The sequence below is a fragment of the Panthera tigris genome, chromosome B1 (genome assembly GCF_018350195.1).
Source record: "Panthera tigris isolate Pti1 chromosome B1, P.tigris_Pti1_mat1.1, whole genome shotgun sequence".
Taxonomy (NCBI): Eukaryota; Metazoa; Chordata; class Mammalia; order Carnivora; family Felidae; genus Panthera; species Panthera tigris.
This window is the reverse complement of record NC_056663.1, coordinates 177,644,749-177,668,490: the sequence shown is the minus strand read 5'-3', so window position 1 is coordinate 177,668,490 and position 23,742 is coordinate 177,644,749.

Below are 23,742 nucleotides of genomic sequence, written 5' to 3'. Positions count from 1 at the left end.
TTTATGCTTTGAATTTTTATTATTTATTCTTTTGCAACTTTTTTAAACTGAGTTGTCATCTGTATATATAATTCTAAATATATTGTTAAAAATAAAAAAAAAATACATAGTATTTTATAAAGTCTGTTTTTCACTCAGGTTTATGTTTCTAAGATTCACGGATGTTGTTGTATTTACTTTTTTCTCCAGAGTGTATAAAACTCCACTGTAAAACCAGTCCCCAATTTTTAACCCACTATCCAGTTTATGAACAATTGTCTTGTGTTTGTTTTATTCTTGTTTTTGTTTATCATTTCAATCAATGATGTGCATGTATCTTCTTGCATATTTTTAAGAGTTTTGTAAATAATATACCTAGGGATGGAATTTTCAGGGTACACATATTTTCAGCTTCACAAGATAATACTGGTCGTTTTCCAAAAGCATTACATTGACTTGAATGTAATGCTTGATTTATTATAACTCCATAATCTTGTACATTTTAAAGCCAGTAAAAAACACTATTCCTAATTTGTTTTGCAAAAGCATCATAACTAATTTTTTTGCATTCATTCTCCCATTTACATTTCCATATTCCATGTCAAGTTATTGCTATTTTTGAGCAGAATGCTATTAAATTTTGCAATTAATCTTCTCATATATTTCATACAATGCCTCATTATTTATGTAGATATTCTTCTGTGACTATCAAGAACATATTATTGTTCTCAGTAGCTCATTCCTATTCTATTGATTCATTGCTCTTACATATCCAGATTTCTTTCTCACTTGATACTTTGTAAGAATATTTATTGGGGTGAAATGCATATCACAGAATGCTGCATATTGTTGTTGACTCCTTTGTTTCTTTGAATAATCCAATCTCACCATATCCCCTTAAAGTCCAATGCTTGATCTTTGAACATTTTCCACACCATCCTAACTTTGTGGCAATATCCCCAAAAGCAGACTCTACAGAGGACAAAAACATTGCATATCTTTGAATCATTCCTTATTCATTTGGCAACTCAGGTAAGAGTCCAAATCTGACTCAGCACAGGGTATGGATTTAATCTGAAATGCAGTTGGGAACAATGATAGAATGCAAATAATCTTGGACAAAACTTCAGATGTCAGCCGCCAAATAAAATCTTGATAAAACTGATTTGAACACTATTCCACAGCATGGACATTATTCTATTTCCATAATTTGGAACTTCTTGAGTTGGGTGCTGTGCAATGTCCGTCTTCACAGTTACCTCTGCATATGACTTGGTGCTACTATTCTCTTTTAATTCTCTGTTCAGCAGTATGTTTTTTTTATTATTCTTTTATTCTCTCTCTCTCTCTCTCTCTCTCTTTCTCTCTCTCTCTAGTGATGCAGTCATGGGATACCACTCCTTCTCCTGCATGGTCTCTATGGGTCAAAAAGAGATTATTTCAGCAGGAAGGAGGAAGCACAGTATTTTGTATCTCAGTCAAATTAACTATTTTACAATATAAAGAACTTTCTATCACATTATAGCTTTCTTTGGATATATAGTTTTTTGTTTGTTTGTTTGTTTGTTTCCATTTCCTTATAAGCCTGTCCACTTCTCAGAAAGAAAAGCAAGAAACAGGCTCTTCCAATTTTTTTATGCAGAGATATTTTCTTGCTTTTTCTAATTGGGCTTTTTTCTTACATATTATGTAGCCATTTTATTTTTCCTTCCATATTTATGTTGAATCCATTGCTGCTTTTAACGGGTTCAACCAAAAATAAAGAAGAAGTAATGAGGTAGGTATGGCATTACCTACCAAATCTCTCTCTTCAATTTGGTGGCATAAGAGATCAATCGTGCCAGGACTATCAACAGAAAAAAATAAAATGTGAGGGAAGAAATACCTTCTGTATTCTCAGAAAGCAGCCATGTAGAATGATACAAATGATTATTTTATTTCTAGCTATGCTGCATTTGTTTACAGCAAAATATTGAAACCGAAACAAGGGGAACCTGGGTGGCTCAGTCAGTTGATCATCTGACTCCAGTTGCGGTTCGTGAGTTCAAACCCCGCGTCAGGCTCTGTGCTGACAGCTCAGAGTTTGGAGCCTGCTTCAGATTCTGTGTCTGCCTCTCTCTTTGTCCTTTCCCCACTCGCACTCTGTCTCTCTCTTTCTCTCAAAAACATTAATTTTTTAAAAAATGAACCCAAAACAAAACAAAAAAAGTCTTCAGCAGCTAAACATAGCAAGTCAAGATTTGGAGAGAAAAATTCCCCTCTATTAGATCATTTTTCTCCAAAAGCAGAATGAGTGGAGGACCTGAATAGAGATGGTTTACTTTCAGTGATGTCACACGAAGCAAAGGTGAGGGACAAGGAAGAAAAATTCAAAGCATTATAAGGGTGCATCATATAAGTGGCTTCTCTGTCAATTCCTTAAATGTTAAAAGTAGCAACTTAATGGAATATCCAACTGAAATATAATCTGGAAGAAAGAAAACATGCCCTAGATTTCTCTAAATCAAAGACTTCAACAATAACCTGGAAAATTCTACCCAGGGAAAAAGCTAACCAAAAAAAAATCTCTAATTTTCTCCTGCCAAACAAGAGTAACTCTGGCTCTTGGAAAGTGATAACACAAGGTTCAAACAAACACTTCTGAATCCGTAAGTTTCTAAATATAACTAACACCTAATTTCAGAGTTGATAAGCCTTAATTCACTAACATATACATTTTAACTAGTTATTCTTTCCAATTTATTTTTAGATGGAAATGCAAAGAAAGAATTGAGAATTTGATGTCTCTAATGACTGTGGTAAGTTTCATGTCAACCTGTATTAAAATTTATTTTCAAATTTCAAATGTTCCTCTCTCATCTGAAAATGATCACTTATTTTGAAACAACCAATAAGGACATCTCTCAAATGATTTCCCTCTCATATGTTTCCAGATCTAAATTTCCTCTGTTGAATTATTTTAAAATTGTTTTTTAAAATAATAATAACCATTATTACGGTTATTATCATCTATAATTCCAGTTTGCCCTAGGTGAGATTTACCTATTTCCAGCTTCTATCTTCCACAAATACAGGGTGTAAGTGGTATGCATATTGTTTTGTATTTAAACACCTGGGCAAATGTATTCATGATTTTATTTTATTTTATTTTTTTTGCTTTAGAAAAAAAACATGAAATTGAATGCTGTAAGAAATTATTATTCCTTTTACAAAGATCAGTGCTGTTCAGTGTACTTTTGCATATATTAAATGCGCAAAGTTACAAGGTACGGTTAAAGAGTTTATTCTCCAACGTGGGAAATGATTTACAATTCTTTAAACTCGCCCCCAACTCTCTCTCACACATACACACATACACATAAAATATTCAATGTGTGTATTGTGCTTAGCCTAATTATTTTAAGCACTGATATTCTTTCATAACCTCTATTTTTAAGGCCATTTTAAATGCGTACCGCAAAACAACATCTGCTTAATATCCTCATTTTAAACTTTATATAGATAGTTAGAAAAACCTTAAATCTGCACAAGGTATTTTCAGTTATAGTCACATTGGGCATGTATGAAAGAGGTGTTCCACTGCTTACATTTTCACACAAATGTGGGAATGGAAGCCTGAGGCAATGTGAATAGCAGCTCTTCAGACTTCAAAGCATCTGTGAAGGATTCTTGCTCAGCTCTTGCCACCATGAATTGGCCTATGCTTGGGGAGCAATTAAAATTAAATAGCCTCTGAACAGCAAAAAGTGAAAAGCTCTGGTTCTGAGTATGAGCATACTCTATCACCGTAGTGGCAAAGGAGAAGTGTTAAGAACAAGCAAAATAACAGAACGAGAGGGACACGACATTTTGTACTTAGGGTGTGTGTTTTCCAGACAGCATTTAACTGTAAGCATGTATCTTCATGTTTCCTACTCTTTTAGATAAATACGTGGGTGCGCTATTTTATATGTACACAGGCACGCACATTACACACATGTATGTATATAAATAATCATTAGTGCACTATTACAAGATCAATGCATCCTTGGAAATTAATCCTTTAAGTACGCTAAGCAATTATACTTCCTCGCTTCAGCACTGTAAAGAGATCCTTAGATTAGTCCCCAAATTATATGATACCTGTTAAAAGTACAATAACTTCTCACTTTTCTGAGATTACATACATTAGCATGGGTAGTGTGCTCTCCTTCACCACAGTAAGCAATAAACTTAGCGCTGCCCTATCAAGAGTTTGACATGGTGGTATATTCATGATGCCAGAATTCAGTAGTTGATGTATATTTAGTTAAATGAAAGGCAAAGGCAATGGGGAGGGGCTGGAGCCTAGGTCCATGAGACAGTTATTTCTCGATCATTTAAGAAAAGAAGCTGACATGATCGTCAACCCAACAAACATATATGGGATCTAATCTCAGAACTTTCACACACCAATGAAATGTTTATATCACATCATCTACAGTGCTGTAGTCCAACTTTCTCTAAGATGTCATCAATTTTAGTTTTGTCATATTGTATCCAAAATTTCTCTGTATTCATCTTATCTCTACTCCATATCAAATACACAAATTAAAAAACAGAAAGGAAGTTGAAGAAGAGTAGGAGGAGGAGGAAGAAGATAAGTTAAAAATAAGAAAGAAAAGGGCACCTGGGTGGCTCAGTTGGTTGAGCATCCGATTTTGGCTCAGGTCATGGTCTCATGGTTCTTGAGTTCCAGCCCTGCGTTGAGCTCTGTGCTAACAGCTGAGTCTGGAGCCTACTTGGGTTTCTATGTCTTCCTCTCTCTCTGACCCTCTCCCACTCATGCTCTCTCTCTCTCTCTTCTTTCCAAAAATGTATAAACATTAAAAAAAATAAGAAGAAAGAAAAAACTTATACCTGATTGTCTGTATAGGAAATAGGTAGTGGGAGTGCAGAAACCTAGACTTTGGACAGCAAATTAGCACAAGTTTAAAATCAGAGAATCTTCTCTGGGAAACATATTATTTGTGAACAATGCTGGAAATCATGGTCACCAGAAGAAGCTAAAAATGACTAGGAACACAATTTTAAATAAAGTATTAAATTGTTTTCACAAATATTGATTACATTATATAATAGATATATATTACATATATTCATTTTATTATACTGATATTATTTTTTATATGATTTACACTGTTACACTATTGATTTATTTAAGATTCTTACCTCTGTGTCCCCGTGTATGTTTCTTTTTCCTCAAACTTTACCCCTGTGGGAAAGAGGATGCTATCATATAAAATTGAAATTAAATTTTGCAAATTCAATGAGCTTGGGTAAATGCTTAGTAAAGCATTACTTACTGGCACAAATATCATTCATTAAATGGAGGTTGACATCACCAACTGTTTTGTATTTATTTGTAAGCAGGACTTTAAAAAATATCTTAAGAACCTCTATATTCAATGCAAAAAAAATGGGAAACACAACAATATATAAAGAAAAAAATCACTAATTATCCACATCCCAAGACAAACACTGCCAACAATTTTTATATTTCCTTGTTTTTCATTTATTTTTCCCACACATCTATTTTCATATATATATATATATATACATGATTCTATATTTAAATATATTGAATATATAGTTTGTATTCAGTCTTTGTTCATACAACATTATCTATTAAAAATTTTCTTGGTCATGGGCTCCTGGGTGGCTCAGTCGGTTGAGGGTCCGACTTCGGCTCAGGTCATGATCTCAAGGTCCGTGAGTTCGAGCCCCGCAGCGGGCTCTGTGCTAACAGCTCAGAGCCTGGAGCCTGCTTCAGATTCTGTGTCCCCTTCTCTCTCTGACCCTCCCCCATTCATGCTCTGTCTCTCTCTGTCTCAAAAATAAATAAAACATTAAAATTTTTTTTTTACTTTTTCTTAGTCATAATACTCTTTTGGAAGTATGCTCTTATTGTTTCAAGTGTATAAATGTTTATTAGAAACTACTTGTGCTTATATATATCCTATTCATCTTGAAACACGGAATATTTTTTTACTGTATCAAATGTTATAGAATTATGTCAAAAGCATGATAACTGAACTAAGTGGCTCTCTCTATTCCAAAATTCTTACATAGTACAGTACTTCTTAGTTAACCTTATGATCTCTGAATTCAGATTTTCAGAACTTGAATTTATCAATTAGTAGCTGTTTCACTTTATTCTGAACATCCTTCTTGCACAAGTCTTATCTGGAAAATAGAAAAAAACATGGCTCATAGAAATACTATATACTTAAATAACATAATCATTCATAGTACTTGTTAAATTAAATAATAACTGCTCAATAAAATTCATCACTATTCCTAAGGTCATTTCCTCATATATACTTTCAAAAACAAATAAATAGGGGTACCCGGGTGGCACGATCAGTTATGTGTCTGACTCTTGATTTCAGCTTAGGTCATGATCTCACAGTTCATGGTTTTGAACCCCACATCAGTCTCTGCAGCTGGTAGCTTTCCTTCTCTCTCTGCCCCTCCCCTGCTCACACCATCTGTCTCTCTCTAAATAAATGTTTGAACTTAAAAAAAGCAAATAAATTAATTACTGAATAAAAAAAATTATAATAATATTTTAAAATGTATTACTTGGTTAATCGAATCACTTATTTTGGAATAAACTATATCTTAAACTTTTAAAAAAATTTAATGTTAATTTTTGAGAGAGAGAGCATGTACCAGTGGGGGAGGGGCAGAGAGACAGGGAGACATAGAATCCGAAGCAGGCTCCAGGCTCTGAGCTGTCAGCACAGAGTCCAATGCAGGGCTCAAACCCACGAACCGTGAGAACGTGACCTGAGCAGAAGTCAGATGCTTAACTGACTGAGCCACCCAGGTGCCCTGTAATTTAAACTTTTATTTGTATTTATTTATTGGCAGTCTTTATGAAACTCTTCTTATACATATCCTCTGCTAAACATGCTCCATTGCTATAACTGTTCTCTAAATTTTTCGGTAGTTCGGTCATGATGCCTTATTTGAAAAGTGTCATCTCTCACTGACCATTACCGTACAACTTTTCTGTGGGTAACACGGTATCAGTGAGAGTTCTCAATATTATTAGGAGCACACTTAAAATTGAACTTGGTTTCCCATTTCACAAATTTAGTTGGTAGTCACTGTAAATAGAAAGGTCTATAAAATAGTTTCAGTCATTTGGTTTCTCTAGAGTTAAACAGGGAAAAGTATTCAAACACACACACACGCGCGCACACACACACACACACACACAGAGCTATTGAAATTCTCATAGGGTAGATAGATGCAGACAAACATGAATAATGCAACGACACTATCTCTGAAACAAAATGAGCATCAAAAGATGTGAAATCAGTTACCCCTAAGGAACAATGAAACTGTAGGTAGCCTGAAATATTTAAATTAAATCACATTCTAATATGCAATATACTCCCTGAGAAAAATAACTGAAGAGGAATTAGCTGTTTTAGTCCTCTGGGATACCATTTGTTATGTACTTGAATTAAACAAAAAACAAAAACACAACATATTTATGGGATTATATATATGTGTATGCATATATATGTGTATAAGGTGCATGCTTTCTTTTGCTATTACTGTTGTAACAAATTACTACAGATGTAGTCATTTAAAAAAACATAAATTTATTATTTCATGGTCTTATAAGCCAGAACTACGGTGGCAACTTTAACTCCATCTACAACATTTATTCTGCTGGGCAAGAGAACATATTCACATGCAGAACATCAAGTGGTGAAGGTCATGGAAGCCAAAATCTTACCCACCATGATAGAAGAATCTTAATCTTTCATATCTATATTTAAAACATATTTTATGAAGTGTAAACTGTATAACAGGAAACATGCTAAAGATTTTACCTAAGTTGTTTGATTTCATCTTCACAATGTGTCTGCGAAGCATCATTACAGATATTTCAGAGAGGACAACTCTACTATTCAAATGATTACCAGCTTGTCCAAAAAAAGCCAAAATGAGTTCAAGACCAGCCTGATTTTGAACCAAGAACTTCCTGGCACCAACGTTCAGACATCTAACTGCTCTCCATTTTTAATTAATGTAACAAACACTCATATGTGTATTCTTATAAGTTAGCTTAGGTCTTAATATGAAGAAATGACTCAACTGTTGAATTAATTTTGAATATGTCAATAGATTTAAAAATAATGATATGTGTAGGGCTGTGATGACTACAATTATATTCACAATTACACACACATGTACATACACATGCATACATACAAGGTATTACCTAAAGTTTTATTTTGGAATAAAAAGTTTAGGATGTTTTGAAATAGCTATATGAATTCACTAATAAATTGTTGTAATTAGATCTAATTTGTAAAGTTTTTACAAAGCCCTTGAACACTGTCCTTGAATTTTATTTGTGGTGAAACATAAGAGTAAAATTCAAAGAATCTTTACAGTGTTCTACTTTTTAAAACATATTTTCGGATCATCTCTATTTCTGTTTTTGTAACTGCCTTGTAGCAGCAAAATAAAACTGCACATTTATTAGAGAAAATGGAACTTATGGTCTACTAGGTCTTGGCTAGTGCGATTGCATAGCGTCCTTACGTACCAAGAGCAAATTATTTTTAATCGCCTAGTATTGTCTATGCATTTCAGATAATGCTCATTCATGATCATGGGAGCTTGTGCATGAACACACGAAAAGAGAGAATTTTAAATAATTTATTTTCCAGTAAATAATCATGATGTTTGTCTCGTTTGATTTTACTCACTTTTATCCTTGAAAGTCGTAGGGCAAATATATTCTTAAGCTTGTCTACCTTTGCCCTACACTTGAAGTAATAAAGTGCTCTTATGCTGTCAGTTATACCTCTGTGTCCTTTCAAAATACATAGCAGACCCCACAGCCTCACATATCTATGAACACAGTCAATGTCTGTCATGCTTGTTACCCACAAGACAATGATACTGCTCGAGGGAGGCGGTAACATTGCTGCTCCTTGGTTTTTATCTGTCTGGAAGTACGCCGCTCGCACGGAAGAGTTATGTTGGATTCCATTTGCTTGTCAGCTTTGTCACATCTTTTTCTTCTGGCTATATATTTTGTGATTATGTTTTCATCATTTTCCGCTGATTACATTACTGAGAGTCATTTCTACAGTGACAGTTTCTGTTTGACATTAATTTTAACCATGAATCTGAGTTTGGGGACAAGTAATGAAAATTTGGAGGAGGGGACAGTTCTTTTTATGATATACACTTTTCCTATACATTAGAAGTCCATTGCATAGTTCAAAATCACCCCAAATTACATACTGTGTTTATACCAGGGGTTATAAAACTGTGCAGGCAATTTTCAGTGAATTGGTGTTAGACTTTTAGGAACATATTTTCCAATCATTCAGTATTACACAAGTAACTTTTGGCTGACTTGTCCTAGGTGTTTAATAGAGTACAATAAAAGACAATCAGTTATAAGAGCGGTCAGACTACTGAACTTGGTGTTCCTGTCCTAGATGGTAATAATATGACACCACAGATATGCTAATTCTTAGAAATTCCATCAAAATTTTAAAGTAAGATGTCAGAGTTTTTCAGTCAAGAAGCACTAAAAACTAAATCATTTTAGTTGATTAGGGATTGACTTTAAATAAAATGGAGGTTATTTTATTATGTTTTTATCATGACATATGGTTATAAAATATGCATAGCATTTGTACTGTTATTTTAAAAGTATTCAATATGAAAAGCTATTTTATCACCTACATAAATCTTAAAAAATACCATGTTCAAAAATAATAATGAAATAACACAAGTAAAGTCATTTCTTGTGTCAATAGTACCTATCACTCTTTCCCAGACATGATATCATGTCTGCCTTTTTAATTTACTTATTTTGCTTCTTTCCTTCATGATCCTCTCTCTTAAATTATAGGCATATTAAGCAGTATAGTTTTGTGGAAAGATTACACCCTAACATGACTTTTGCCTCAATGCTGGATCTCTTTCCTTAACTGATACATTTTTTAAAATATTTATTTATTTATTCTGAGAGAGAGAGAGAGAGCAGGAGAATGGCAGAGAGAGAGGGAGAGAGAATTCCAAGAAGGCCCTGTGCTGTCAGCACATAGCCCGACATGAGGCTGGATCTCACAAACTGTGGGAACGTGACCTAAGCCGAAACCCAGAGTCAGATGCTTAACCGATTGAGCCACCCAGGCTCCCCCCCTCCCTTAATTGATACATTTTATTGGGTCTTATGGATTAAAACTAATTAAGTTTTATTTCCTGCTATTATCTACAAGGAAGCCCTCATGTTCGGAAAACCTGAGACCTTAAAATTCTGCTGCATTCTATTTTCTTTCAATCATTTCTAATACAGTGGATAGTTGCCATCAGAGTTGATCTGTTCCATGTAATAACACTGCTTAGGTAGTGAAGAGCAAACAACACACACTAACATGTTGGCTTTCCAGCCACTACCTGAGAGATGCAGATTCAATAATAGATACTGGTTCTGCTTCCAAGATAATGGAGGCAACAGGTCTATATCATCCCAGCCAGGGTTAGCTATTTCCTTATTGCCTGCCTCCCAACTACTCAGCCATTGCCACTTTAGGGTTTTTTTGGGGGGTGGGGGGGGATGGACTCTCCTTCCAATTACAGTAAAACCTTGGATTGCAAATAACTTGTTTTGCCAGTGATCCACGAGCCAAACAAATATTTCTAATAAATTTCAACTTGATAAACAAGCGATGTCTTGTGATGCAAGTAGTACATGATGCCAAACATCACAACTGAGCCATGATGCCAAACATCACAACGGAGCCAATGGCTCTTGAAGTTCACTTTGATACACAGGTGCTTTGGATTACAAGCATGTTTCCAGAAAGAATTATGCTCGCAAACAAAGGTTTTACGGTACCGATGTCTACATTAGGTAGTGTAACCCTAGCTACTACAATGAAGAAAGCATCAATAGAAGTTTATTTCTTTTTGACGATCCTACCCAGAGTTGCTTTTCCTGCACAAGATGATTGGGGGAAACAGACTCTTTCCACGTCATGATGTCCTCCAGCACTGTCATCATAAGCAATCTGGGGAGAAGAGGGAAAGAGAGTGAGGTGAAAGCACACACCTGAAAGGGCGGGCCTATGCTGGCCAGCTCCATCTTGTTCTGTGTCCTTCACCTTGACCACGCCTCCTCCCCTTGAGTAACCTCCCCCTCACCTGCCTAAGAGGACTCGGACCCTTCCCCAGCCAATCGGCTGAGGCCACAGCCATTACCTCACCAACTGCCCCTAGGCCCCAATAAAACCTTTGTCCTTTTGAAACTCACTCTCTCTCCCTGACATCTCACCACTGTGTAGGTGCAGGTAGGGGATTGAGCTCAAGCTAGCGCGAATAAAGGCTCTTTTGCTTTTACATCGGACTTGGCTCCCTGGCGGTATTTGGGGATCACAAATTCTGGGCATAACACACCCACCCCCCTTAAGTGCCTTAGCCTAGAAATGTTTCCTTCCACATCATCTTGCATAAGTAGTAACTCAGCCTCTGACCCACCATTTTCAAAGGCTGAGAAATATAGAATCTGACTGAGCAGCTGTTTCATGGTAATAAAGCTACACTATGGAAGGAGGAGCAAACTGTTAATAAATATGTATTTCTATCTAGGAGGTAAGTATGGGTGGGCAGGTGTAGGTGAGCAGGAAGCGTATTTTGTGTTGGCTGGGAATTGAGAGTGTATTATATATGCTATTTGGAAAAATATTTTTTAATGAAACTTTTGGTTATTTTTTCCACAGAAACAAAAATATTTATGCAAGAGAGATATACTGCCAAAGTCATAGGCTTGTTGTGAGAATTAAATGGGTTTATAAAGCAATTTTACATACATACATACATTTACATTTTACAATTTTACAAACTATTCTTTGCTATTATTCTTTTAGTTCATATTACTAATAAAGTTGAAGCTTTAGCGCATATATATATATATATATATATATATATGGAAAGAGAGAGTAACTCTAACTGTAGTTTGAATATTGTTGTATAGTAAGATTAGGTCAAAACATTGGAAATTGTTATTTTTATAGGTGAAATATCAGCTAATACCTGTCAAACAAAATGTGATAAGCAGGGCATTTTGGTTCCATGCTCGTCACCCATTGGTGCAACTACTGTGAATGTGTAAATATGTTACTTTTTATACCAAAAGGGATTTTGCAGGTAGAATTAAAATTGCTAATAAGCTGGGTTTAAAATGAAAAGACTATCTTGGATTATTCATGGCCCAATATACACACGTGGACCCTTAAAATCAGAAGGGGAAGGCACAGTATCTGGAGAGAGATGTTGCAAAAGAAAAAGCATAACACAAAGGCATGAGAAGAACTCAACTCCTCTTTTCTGGCTTTGAAGACAAAGGTATTTGAATACAAAAGAATGCAAGTGACCTCTGGAAGCAAAGAACAATGCCTGGCAGACAGCAAGAAAACGGGGACATCGGTTCTACAACCACATAGAATTGAATTCTGCAAACAGCTGGCTTGAGTGTGTAAGTAGATTTTAGAGCTTCCATTAAAGAACGCACCTCTGCTGACTTGTAGCCCAATGAGACCCATGTCAAATTTATAACCTACAGAACTGTGAAGCTATAGATTTGTGTTGTTTTAAGTCACTAAGTTTATGGTAACATTTTAAAGCAGTGATAGAAAATTAATGCATTTTTTTAAAGTATATTCTGAGACCCATCTTTTCCCTTTATAATAGTCACGGAACTGCTCTCCTTACTTACACGGTCACCTAGTCAAAACTATTTTCCATATGGCAGGCTGGGTAATCCTTTAAAAATATGAATCAAATACTGTTATTGTCCTGCCTCCACCTCTCCAATGGCTTCCCCTCAGGGTTTTACTTAAATCCAATTTTTTTTTTTTTGTCATCCATAAAGCTTTACATTTTCCACCAACTATGCTCTTTCAACAAGGTGATTGAAACACAATGGCTTTCTTCCTGCTTCTCAAGCATGCCAAGCATATTTCCATTTTAAAAAATTTTCATGTGTTCTTTCCTCTGCCTGGAGAGTTCTCTCACCAATAAATGGTGTATGTTCTTTCTACATATTTATTCAGATCTCTGTCTATTCAGGTGTCACTTGTTCAAAGGTGTCTTTTACATGATCGATATGAAACAGCACCTCTTTCCCATTGTTTTATGCCTGCCTCTCCTGCTTTATTTTCCTGTGCAGTGCTTGTCCCTGCCAATATTATTTTTGCGTTTATTTATTTACTGAAACCTATGAGACCAAAACCTCTTATTTTATGCAGCATGGTATCCAGAGAGCCAAAAAAAGTTGTAAAAGTATAATAGGCACTCGATAAATATGTGGCAAACCGATGTTGGTTTATGAAAGTATAATTTGGGTAAAGCATTTTGTATCACATTCATCTTAAACTACAGAAGACTCAGTGTGTTTAAATATTGATCAGATAGTACGATATTAACCACAAAGCTTGAAAACAGCAGCAGAACTGTTAGAAACCTACATTCTCACATATCTCTGGTATCTTCAACTCCTGCTGTAAGCCTCTAGATTTACATTCGGTGTTTTTGAGCCTTTTCTGCTACTCATGGTATGCTCCCCTTTGGGAGTAACAATAACCCACTTGTAGCTGTTTCTAAAAGCCATATTTCTTCTTCCTGATCCAGATCATTGTAGCTAACTTTTCATTACCATTGTGAATACACCGTAGAAAACAATATCGCTTCTTGTTTCATAGTGGAACAAAGTCTAAAAGAAAGTCATCAGGAACTCACTATTGTTCTCAACAGTCCCTCTACAACAATGACTACTGTTATGTACTCTACCTCAGTGATTGCCCAAGATTCCCAACTGTGAACTGACTATCTCCCATTATTACTCTGTTACACACCCTGCCTCACAACAGTACCCCATCAATCATTAAAGATCTGTCCCATCTATTTATTATCTCTCAAATCTGTCCTTTAAAATAAGAACCATACTATTTCTTCACAGATCTGCGGGTTGATTTGGGCTGGGCCCTCTGGATTGTTCTTTTGTTGGTGTCTCCTAGTCATGCGTCTAGCTACACTTCTCTGGTTGCTTCAGGAGAACTGAATGATCTAAGGTGGTCTCACTCCCAGCTGATTCTGACTAATGGCTGTTCCCTGTTCAGAAGCCATTTAGCTCCCATTAGATAGATGGGGCCTTTTTATATGGCAAGCTCAGGACAGCAAGAGAGGAAAAACAAAAGCTTCAAAGCTTCTTGAGGTTTAGAATTGGCAATAACACTAAATCAACTCATGTTTATTGATCAGAACAAATCAGAAGGCTAGCCTAGATTCAAGGACAGGTAAAATAAATGTCACCTTTTAATAGGATTCATGACAAAATCACAGTTCAAAGAGTCATGCAAACAGAGATGGGAAGAATTTTTTCTGGTCATCTTTGCAACAATTCACCATAATCTTGTACAAAATAAGGTTTAAAACTACACTGAAGACACTCAGTGCCTTGGCCTTACGCTTCATTTCCTACCAAACCCCATTTCATATTCTGCCCTACATTCATTTGCTAGTAGCAACACGAACTGCTAGCACTCTGATCAAAGCACACTCTCATAACTTTGAATTTTAATCTCAGCACCTTATTTCTAGATTTTTCTCTTCGTAAGATCCCTTCTCCAACAAAGTTAACTTGTTTGATTTTTACAATATATAACTTGCTAATTCACACCTGCAAAATTGAACCAACAGCTCGTCATTGCAAGACTCAAAGCTAAACAGCCACTTTCTTAATTCTGCACTGGCTTAGCTCTCATCTCCCTCTAAATCTTGTGGTTCATGAGTTCGAGCCCTGCATTAGACTCTGTGCTGATGGTGCAGACCCAGCTTGGGATTCTCTCTCTCTGTTCTTCCCCTACTCACACTGTCGCTTTCTCTCAAGGCAAATAAACAAACGTTAAAAATATTTTTAAAGGCTACAGTTCTTTAAACAACGAATTTCATCTTGGATTTTCCCTCAGAAATACTTATCAGAATTTATATTTACCTATTTTTTAAGATGTTATTTTTTGTTTGTTTGCAACAAACATACTGCAACGGTTTCATCTAACAACTATTCTGATTGGTTTGTTTCTGCACTGCTTGTCAAAAGTTTTTACTATCTTAGAATCTCTGCAACATTGCTCATGGCAGAAAGAAATGAAAACATCCTAAATACTAACAGGAAATTGATTACATAAATTATGGTACATGGACATTATGAACTACTATGTAAAAATGTTAAGCTATTTTAAGCTTAATTTTGACATGGAATGTGCAGGCACTCCAGGAGGTAAGAAATCAGTACACATACAGTATGACTTCAATTTACACTGAAAGGCTAACCATGCATAAACACAAAGTGTGGGAGCAAATTTATAATAAAAGAAAGGAAATAAACCAAACCTTTACTTCTCCAGTCTAAAAAAGGAGAATGAGGCGATTTTCTGTGGGTGAAGAGTAAATTTTATGATTTACGTTGTATTTTGATGAATTATTTGACAATGTTATGAATAGCAATAATAGCCAACCTTTGTTGGTAGCTTACTACGTGGCAAATTATTCCAAATTCTAAATAGCAACTTACTTAATTTTCATAAAAAACTCGAGGAGGAATCTACTAGTGTCGTCATTTAACAGATTTTAGAAAGTGAGGCACAGAGATGTTGAATAACTCATCCCAGGTCCAACGCTAGTGTTTCTAGAACCTAGAGAGTATGAGCCTAAGTTTACTTTTTCATAGCAGCTTGTGTAGTACTTCTGTAATTATTGTAACACTGTGCGTTACAGAAATGCCAGGAAATTGGCATTAATCTTAAACAGTACTGTAATTTTTTAATTAATACCAAATACATGGGGTCACATCCACTGTTTTCCGTCCTGCTTTGTTTAAAATTTTTAATGTTTATTTATTTATTTTTTTTAAATTTTTTTTTCAACGTTTATTTATTTTTGGGACAGAGAGAGACAGAGCATGAACGGGGGAGGGGCAGAGAGAGAGGGAGACACAGAATCGGAAACAGGCTCCAGGCTCTGAGCCATCAGCCCAGAGCATGACGCGGGGCTCGAACTCACGGACCGCGAGATCGTGACCTGGCTGAAGTCGGACGCTTAACCGACTGCGCCACCCAGGCGCCCCAATGTTTATTTATTTTTGAGAGACAGAGAGAAAGAGACAGAGACAGAGTACAAGTTGGGGAGGGGAAGAGAGAGAGAGACAGACACAGAATCCAGAGCAGGCTCCAGGCTCTGAGCTGTCAGTACAGAGTCCAACGCAGGGCTCAAATCCATGAACCATGAGATCATGACCTGGGTGGAAGTCCAATGCTCAACCAACTGCGCCACCCAGGAGCCCCTGTCCTGCTTTGTCTTAAACATAACTTTGTGCCTATTCTTGATAATAATAGTATTTAATTGAATTTTTTAAGAGTTTATTTTTCTGGTTTATATTTGTTTATATTCGTAGTAATCTCTACACCCAACATGGGGCTCAAAGTTACAGCCCCAAGATCAAGAGTTGTATGCTCTACTGACTGAACCAGCCAGGTACCCCTGGAATTATTTTCAAATTTAATCCCTTTTGCTCCTGTAGGCCCACCTACTATTTACACAAACAGTTGCCTAAGACAAGTATAAAATCAAGATGCTGCTGTCTAGTTTCACAGCACTTTTCCATCAGAATTACAGCACTTTAGATATAGATTACCAACAATAATATTTGCTTTTTGAAGCATCTACTTCAAATACAAATTTTGTTATACTTAAAATCGGAGTCTTTAATAATACAAAATCCACATAGATCCTTCTAATATTTTAGAATTTTCTCCAAATTTTCTCAACTCTAAAAAATTAAAAATTTTTTTTTCTGTAGACTCCCTGCTCCAGCCAGACTCACTTGAGTGATTTTGCCTGCATATCACTTGCTCATTGCCACCTGCAACTAATTCAACAAACAGATGGCATTTGTGAAACAGTGCTAGACACCATTGTGTGTGTGATTTTTGCCCACTTGATATTCTTCTGTCTCTTTCCTTAACATCCAGCTCCCTTTCAAATTCCTCCAAGATTTTTTTTTTAACCAGATGTTTCTAACTTTTCACACACTCCTCGGGATGCCTCTGGCATTCAGGAGTATGGTTTTCACCTTGTATGTTTGCACTTGTTTGCACTTTGCTTGGTGAGCAAGTGGAGAAAGCTAAGGAGCCCATGATCTTTATTTACAAGTAGTTCATATGTTTGTTAAAAGCAAACACTTTATCTACATCTTTCGATCATGACTTCTACACATGGTTTTAGTTGGTGGACTCTGAGTAATTCATAGTTGACTATTTCTTGAAATGAGATTAGAATGGGATAGAAGAAAAAGGTGTAATAAATAATACAGGAAAATAAGCAGAAAGTCAAAAGGGAAAATAAAAAGAATAAAAGTCAAACAGAAAAGATTAAATGGAAGGGAATAGATGACACAATCAAGACAAGGAAGCTGTCCATACCCTTAGCTGAATAGAATTAAACATGAATTGCAAAGAGATTTTTACTGTGCAAGATGATTGCTTGTACAATTTTTACATATGCTGCTTATTTTAAGTACATGACAAGTCAAACTCCATAAGCAGATACTGCTTTCCAAGTTCTAAACTAAAAATGTAGAATCCTGTCTTCTTTTTACATGTTTTTCTTTTACTATTCCCAAAGAAATATTATGCCATCTTAAATGTACTTCAATGTACTTCTGAGCCTAACAAACTTATGTGGTGCCAAAGTCAAGCTAAGATATACTCAAAATTGAATTTAGAGGCTAATTTAATAACTCGGCATTTCATCCTTAGTCTTAACAGATTTACTTCATTATCAAAACCCCATAGGACACTTTATAATGAAGTAAACAAAATTTAGGAATTAGTTAAAACATCTAAGAAGACTGTAAGAATTTGTCATATCTAGATTTGTTTGTTTTTGCTTCGTTTATGTAAACTTTGCTATTGCATGCTTTATTAAAAAGCAACAGATATAAAGCCAGTTGAGAATAGATTTGTTGTAAAATACATGGAACTACTTACAACAACTATATAACATGTGAAAAATATGCTTTTTGAAAAACTAAATACAGAAAACCTCTAGTTGGCTAAAAACAAGCAACGTGTACATGAATAAGTTTTATTTTTTATACCTTCCTAATACCAGATATTATACATAAAGAGTGAGCTTCTTACCCAAATTAACACCTGGATGTGCCATAACAACATCAAAATTTACATATTGAAAATTAATGATTGTCTTTGTCTCTCTAATCTTAACCTTGACCCCTTCCTGGATTTTCTATTTTAATTAATTAAATGATCATTCCTGGTAGTCAAGCCATAAACCTGGAAGTCATAAGGACTTTATAATTATTATTTATTACAAGTATTTTCAATGCTTTTCTTTAGCTTCTTTTCCTTAGAATTTGTTAAAGATTTATTTTGACCCAATCAAATCAGAATGAAATCAGAAATCACAAGTTGCAAAAGGAACTGTACTTAGATTCTCAAAACTACTCCCCCCAAATCTCAAAACTATACCAAACAAAACCATGATATACATCAGAGACTGAGTTCAAATTCCTTTTATATCAGTTTTTTCAGAAACATAAGAATAGGCTACAAACAACTTGAATTAACAGTAACTCAGTATGAGTTTACATATTATATTTTAATGTAACCACTGATTTGTCCAGTAACTTATTGTGTTTATAAACTTTGACTAATCGTAGCTAAGACTATAATACCCCTAAATCCAAAACCCCTGATGTATTTTTCCCAATTCTCCTCTTTTGAGATGCTTTACAATTCTTTTCAATAATAGTGTCCTTTGTTACAGCAAATGGCAAGATTTTGAATTTTTAATGACACATATGTTCATTGTAGTCTTTGGTACTGTTTCGGTTCTAGAATTTCTTTTTAATTCTTTTTACATTTCTAGTTCTCTGATAAAATTGTTTATCTAATCACATATTTTCTTGAGCCTATTAATCACAGACATTGTAAACTTAAACTCTGTGTCTGATACTTCCAAAATCTGATTTATCTGTGACTATGTGTGGATAGATTTTTATTTTTTGTATTTAATATATAGATCTTGTTTCTTTGAGTGCTTTGTAATTTTTGACCAGATATAACAGATTTTTCAGAAAAATTATACAGCTTTGGAATTATGTTCTATTTTTTTTAGAATTCAACCAGAAAAAAATAGTGACAAGATAATTTCAATATAATGAGCTACCTGGATTTTGGCTTGCAGTTTTTGAAAGACTCCATCTAATTCTGTTTTATTAATATTCTTCTAATGTAGCCCTCCAGGTTTTCAACTAAGAACCAATTTAACTAAGAACCTGGAGCGTGTAATAGTACCTCTCCTTATGTTAGGTCCATACCTCCAACATTTATTTCCTTGGCATTCTGAAACTACCTAGAGTCCTATTCTGTGTTTCAAAGATATTCTTAACACCTTTCCCTGAAGAGCTTCAGAAATCTGCAAATACCTAAGAAAGTCACTGGAAACAACACTGACATTCTTAGTCAGAAGCATTGGACCAGTGTGCTCTCAAGGGCTCACCAGGTAGCTATAGCAATTCTCCCTACAGTAAATTCCTTGAGTAGGAAATCACATGCTTGAAGAAGAGTGAAGAAATTAGCACAATGAAATGAGAGAAAGAAATAAGTATGCAACTACTTTTAGCAATGTCATTCAAGATTACAGAAATATTGTTAGAGAAAACATACTATTTCCTCATGTATCTATAGAGAACATAGCTTTTGTTTCTCTGCTTTCTATTCTAAATTCAGTTTTTAAAGCTGGTTCTCCAGAGATGAGATATAGGTACTTTGAAAAAAAAAAAAACAAAAAAACCTGAAATTAGCCTGGTTCTGTGGTTCTGAACTCACTCTTTGGTGGAGCAGATGTGTTAAATGACAATACACACAATAAAACATGCAGTTTCATACTTTCTTGAATGTTTATTCTTACACTAAGCTTACGGTCAAATTCAAATATATGTCCAGGGTTAGTTGATCTAAGCAAGTATGCCAGCTTGAATGAGCAAGAACATAAGAATCTTTTCCCAGGTCACTCATTCAATTGGAAACACTTCAGTAGGCTTTCCATAACTTTCTCTCTGCTTCACTAGTGAGAAAAGCAGGTTACGTTTCCATTGCGAATCCAGCTGCTTTGAAAGGATAACCTCCATGAGCTCTTGCTCTGACTAATAGACCACATGCCATTTTGGATCTTCTGGAATTAGTGTCACTTCAGAGCCAGTGCCCAGTAATTGTTGAAGTCTGATTATTTTCTTTCTCTAACACACACTCACCCTGGTGAGAGAAATATTAACAGTGTAACTTTTTGGCAGTGTACTGAGACCTTTCCTTAAGAAGAAGTGGCCTCCCCTTTATCCAACGGGATTCTGCAAATTGGCTCAAGTCTGGGAATTGACTGAAGGGCCATGACTCTGTTTTTCTGATTCAAGTTAGACTTTATTCACTTGTCCCACAACTTTTCTGCTTATACAGATCAAGCAAGAATTTAAAAGAATTTCCATCTATTTCATTTCTAGGAAGACTGTGATCAACCAGCCAACACCATGGGCCTCTGTGAGTCAGACCATTCTGATTCTGGTATGGTTCTGTTGTTTATTATCCAATTATTCCCACTGTATTCAGGTTTACCTATTCAGTGGCAGGAATTCCCGCTGGAATCTCTAGCCTTTGGATAAGAACGATCACAGATCTCTTCAAGGATTCTGGGGTTCCCATTACAAATGTATTCCTCATAGTCATGGTAAAACACTTCTTCCTGGGTAACATGCCATCCCTCACCTTCAGGGACCTCTTGGGACTTGTGTCTAGTTATAGGTCTAGAAGGAAAGAAAGGTGTTGGTGTGAGTCCTGAATAGAATCAACAGTGTCTTGTGAGGCAACAACCTCTTGAGATACCATTACAATTTACTCAGGGAAAGCAGAATTGATTATTCAGAGGTAGAACAGCTAATTCTATTTGCAAAGAATCATCAGAGTTTGAGGTTTAATATTGCCAGTTTCATTGGGATCTTTTAATTTGTCCCCATTCCAGTTTTTAGAATCACATTTCTTTCTAATAAATGTCCTCAGTTTAGCAACAGATACCCTGTAAGGTTAAATAGTCAATTTGCATTGTAACTAAGCCACTTGCTTAATGTGATTTGGGGTTTGTTTTTCAGCAATCTTAATTCTGAACCTATAGAAGATAATTATTTTTTCAAGGAGGAAATAGTAAAATGGTACAGGGAGAGCTAAATTGAGAAAAGACTTGATAAACCAAAGGGGACAAGGACTTAATGATTTTGAAAAATCAGCTTCTCCAGATAGCAAAATATGCTAAAATTAAGAGATTCATTGTCAAGATCCAATGCTCTAGATAGAAGGCCAAAAGAGTGGCTATACCACCTCTTGCAGAAACTTCATAAGATCACAAGTTCAACGTCAGAATTTTCAGATACACAAAGGCCTTTTTAATAGACAAAGGGTATACCTCCTTGAGCCTATCAATCAAACTTTCAGGCTCTAGAATACTTGAGGGTAATGTTCCTGAACCATCTCAATATAAAGCCAAGTTAAAAAAAAAAGATTATATTGAAGAAAGGATATATGAAAGTAGCATTTATCTAACGGAGTAAATACTACACTATCCATGTAAGATTGGAAATATACTCGTGAAAATTGTTGCAGCAGAAACACTGCCAGTTTAGACTAAAAAGGACAGAAAGATGCAAATTAAAAACAATTCCTAAGTTCTACTGACAGGAGGAAAGTGCATAAAATTATTTAGCAGCAAGCCCATGTTATTTTCCATGAAAAATAAACAATGAATAAAAAGGTAGGAGCAAGATCTCATAAGGTGGAATCTAGAACCGCTAAGAACTTCTCTGAGGCCATGCAACTTAAGAAATTCCTAACCTTTGCCAGACTAGATTTCCAAACATTGATGAAGAGTGACTCATTTTTACTATTTGTTCTTCTTTTACCTGGAATATGGAATGTTTTCATCCTAAAGCTATTCTATCATTTCTTATAGGCTTTGTGGGGGGCAGTCATCTTATCTCTTTGGTTTCACAGATCATAGGTGGAGGATCATTTTGCTACAGGAGATGTACTTAGTGGATTGCATTCAGAAGACTTATCTGTACATGTACCTGATGGATATGATGAGATCCTGCACAATAAATAGATGATGACATGGTATGAAAATGTGGGGAAACTTAGAAAGGAGGGTATATATTTTGCATGTAAGAAGGATGTGAATCACTGGGGATCTGAGGGAGGACTACCCAAGTCCTGACCTGAGGTTATACCCAGTGGGCAGTGCCCTTGCGTAATTTGCTTCACTTGAGTATGAGTGGCTCTGTGACTTGCTTCTTAACCTGTCGAATCTGACAAAGGTGATAGGATGAATCTTCCATGATTATGTTACATTATACAAGACTCCAATTTAACTGTCTGGAGGCCTTGAGTAAGCAAAGTGCCATAAAGTAGAGGGACCCCAAGGCAGGGAAATGTGGATGACTTCTATAAGCTGAGGGCCTCAGTTCTGTAAGTACAAGGAAATGAATGTTGTCAACCATGCTGTGAACTTGGAAGAAGACCCTGAGACACAGACAGAACTGTAGCCGCAGCTGACACTGGGGTTGGTCTTATACGACCCTTATCAAATGACCCAGCTAATCCATGTCCAGACTCCAGATCCACAGAAACTGTGAGACAATAAATATGTGTTTTCTAAAGTTACTAACTTTGTGACAGTTTTTAACAGTGATAGAAAACTAATGAAATACTTGCTTTGACTTAGGCAATATAACAAGGGGGTAAGATCAAGTAGATGTCCTCCGAAGGAAAATTTGGCTTTGAAATTCATGATTTTGATGATGTGACAATGAACTATAATGCCCAGTACCAGATAAATTAATAGGTCATCCACGCAATATGTTGGATTTCAGGATATCTTCTCAGTCTGTATTAGCACAGGGAAATTCTACAGTAACAAGAGATAGATATGCCACTTGAGTTCCATATCAAGTCTAGATTAATACAAAATACATTTATATCTTTAATTTTCATTTGGTACATGGCAACTAAAAGATCATAAGCTAATCAAGTCACAGCCTGAAGACATTTTCATGAGAACAGGTTAAGTGTCTATCACTCCTTGAGTTCAATGCAGGCATCTTCACAAAAATAGGGTATTTTTATGCTGTTCCAATGATTGGCAGTGAGGATAAAATCAAGATGGAAATGGCCTAATTTAAAAAATATGCTTGTAAATTATTGTACTGCCATTTTTTAAAACATTTTATTTGATTTTCTAAATATCACCATAATTCTTTCTTCCTGGTAAGCAATTGCTCCTTTAAAGTAACCCTGATAACTAGTCAGAATTCTACATATTCACAAATTAAAACCAACCTTCAGAGAAAAAAAATTATGTAAGAAAAGTGAGGACAAGTAACTTTAATTTATATTATTAATTAATAATATAATTATAATTATAAATTATATACATTTATAATTTAATTTATAAAATTTAAAAAATAGTATTCTCCTGGAAGATTATCTGAAAAACTGTACTTGTATCAGTTTATTATATGCAGGAAACTTTATTAAATAACTATTAATATGGTATATATTAATAAATATAACTATA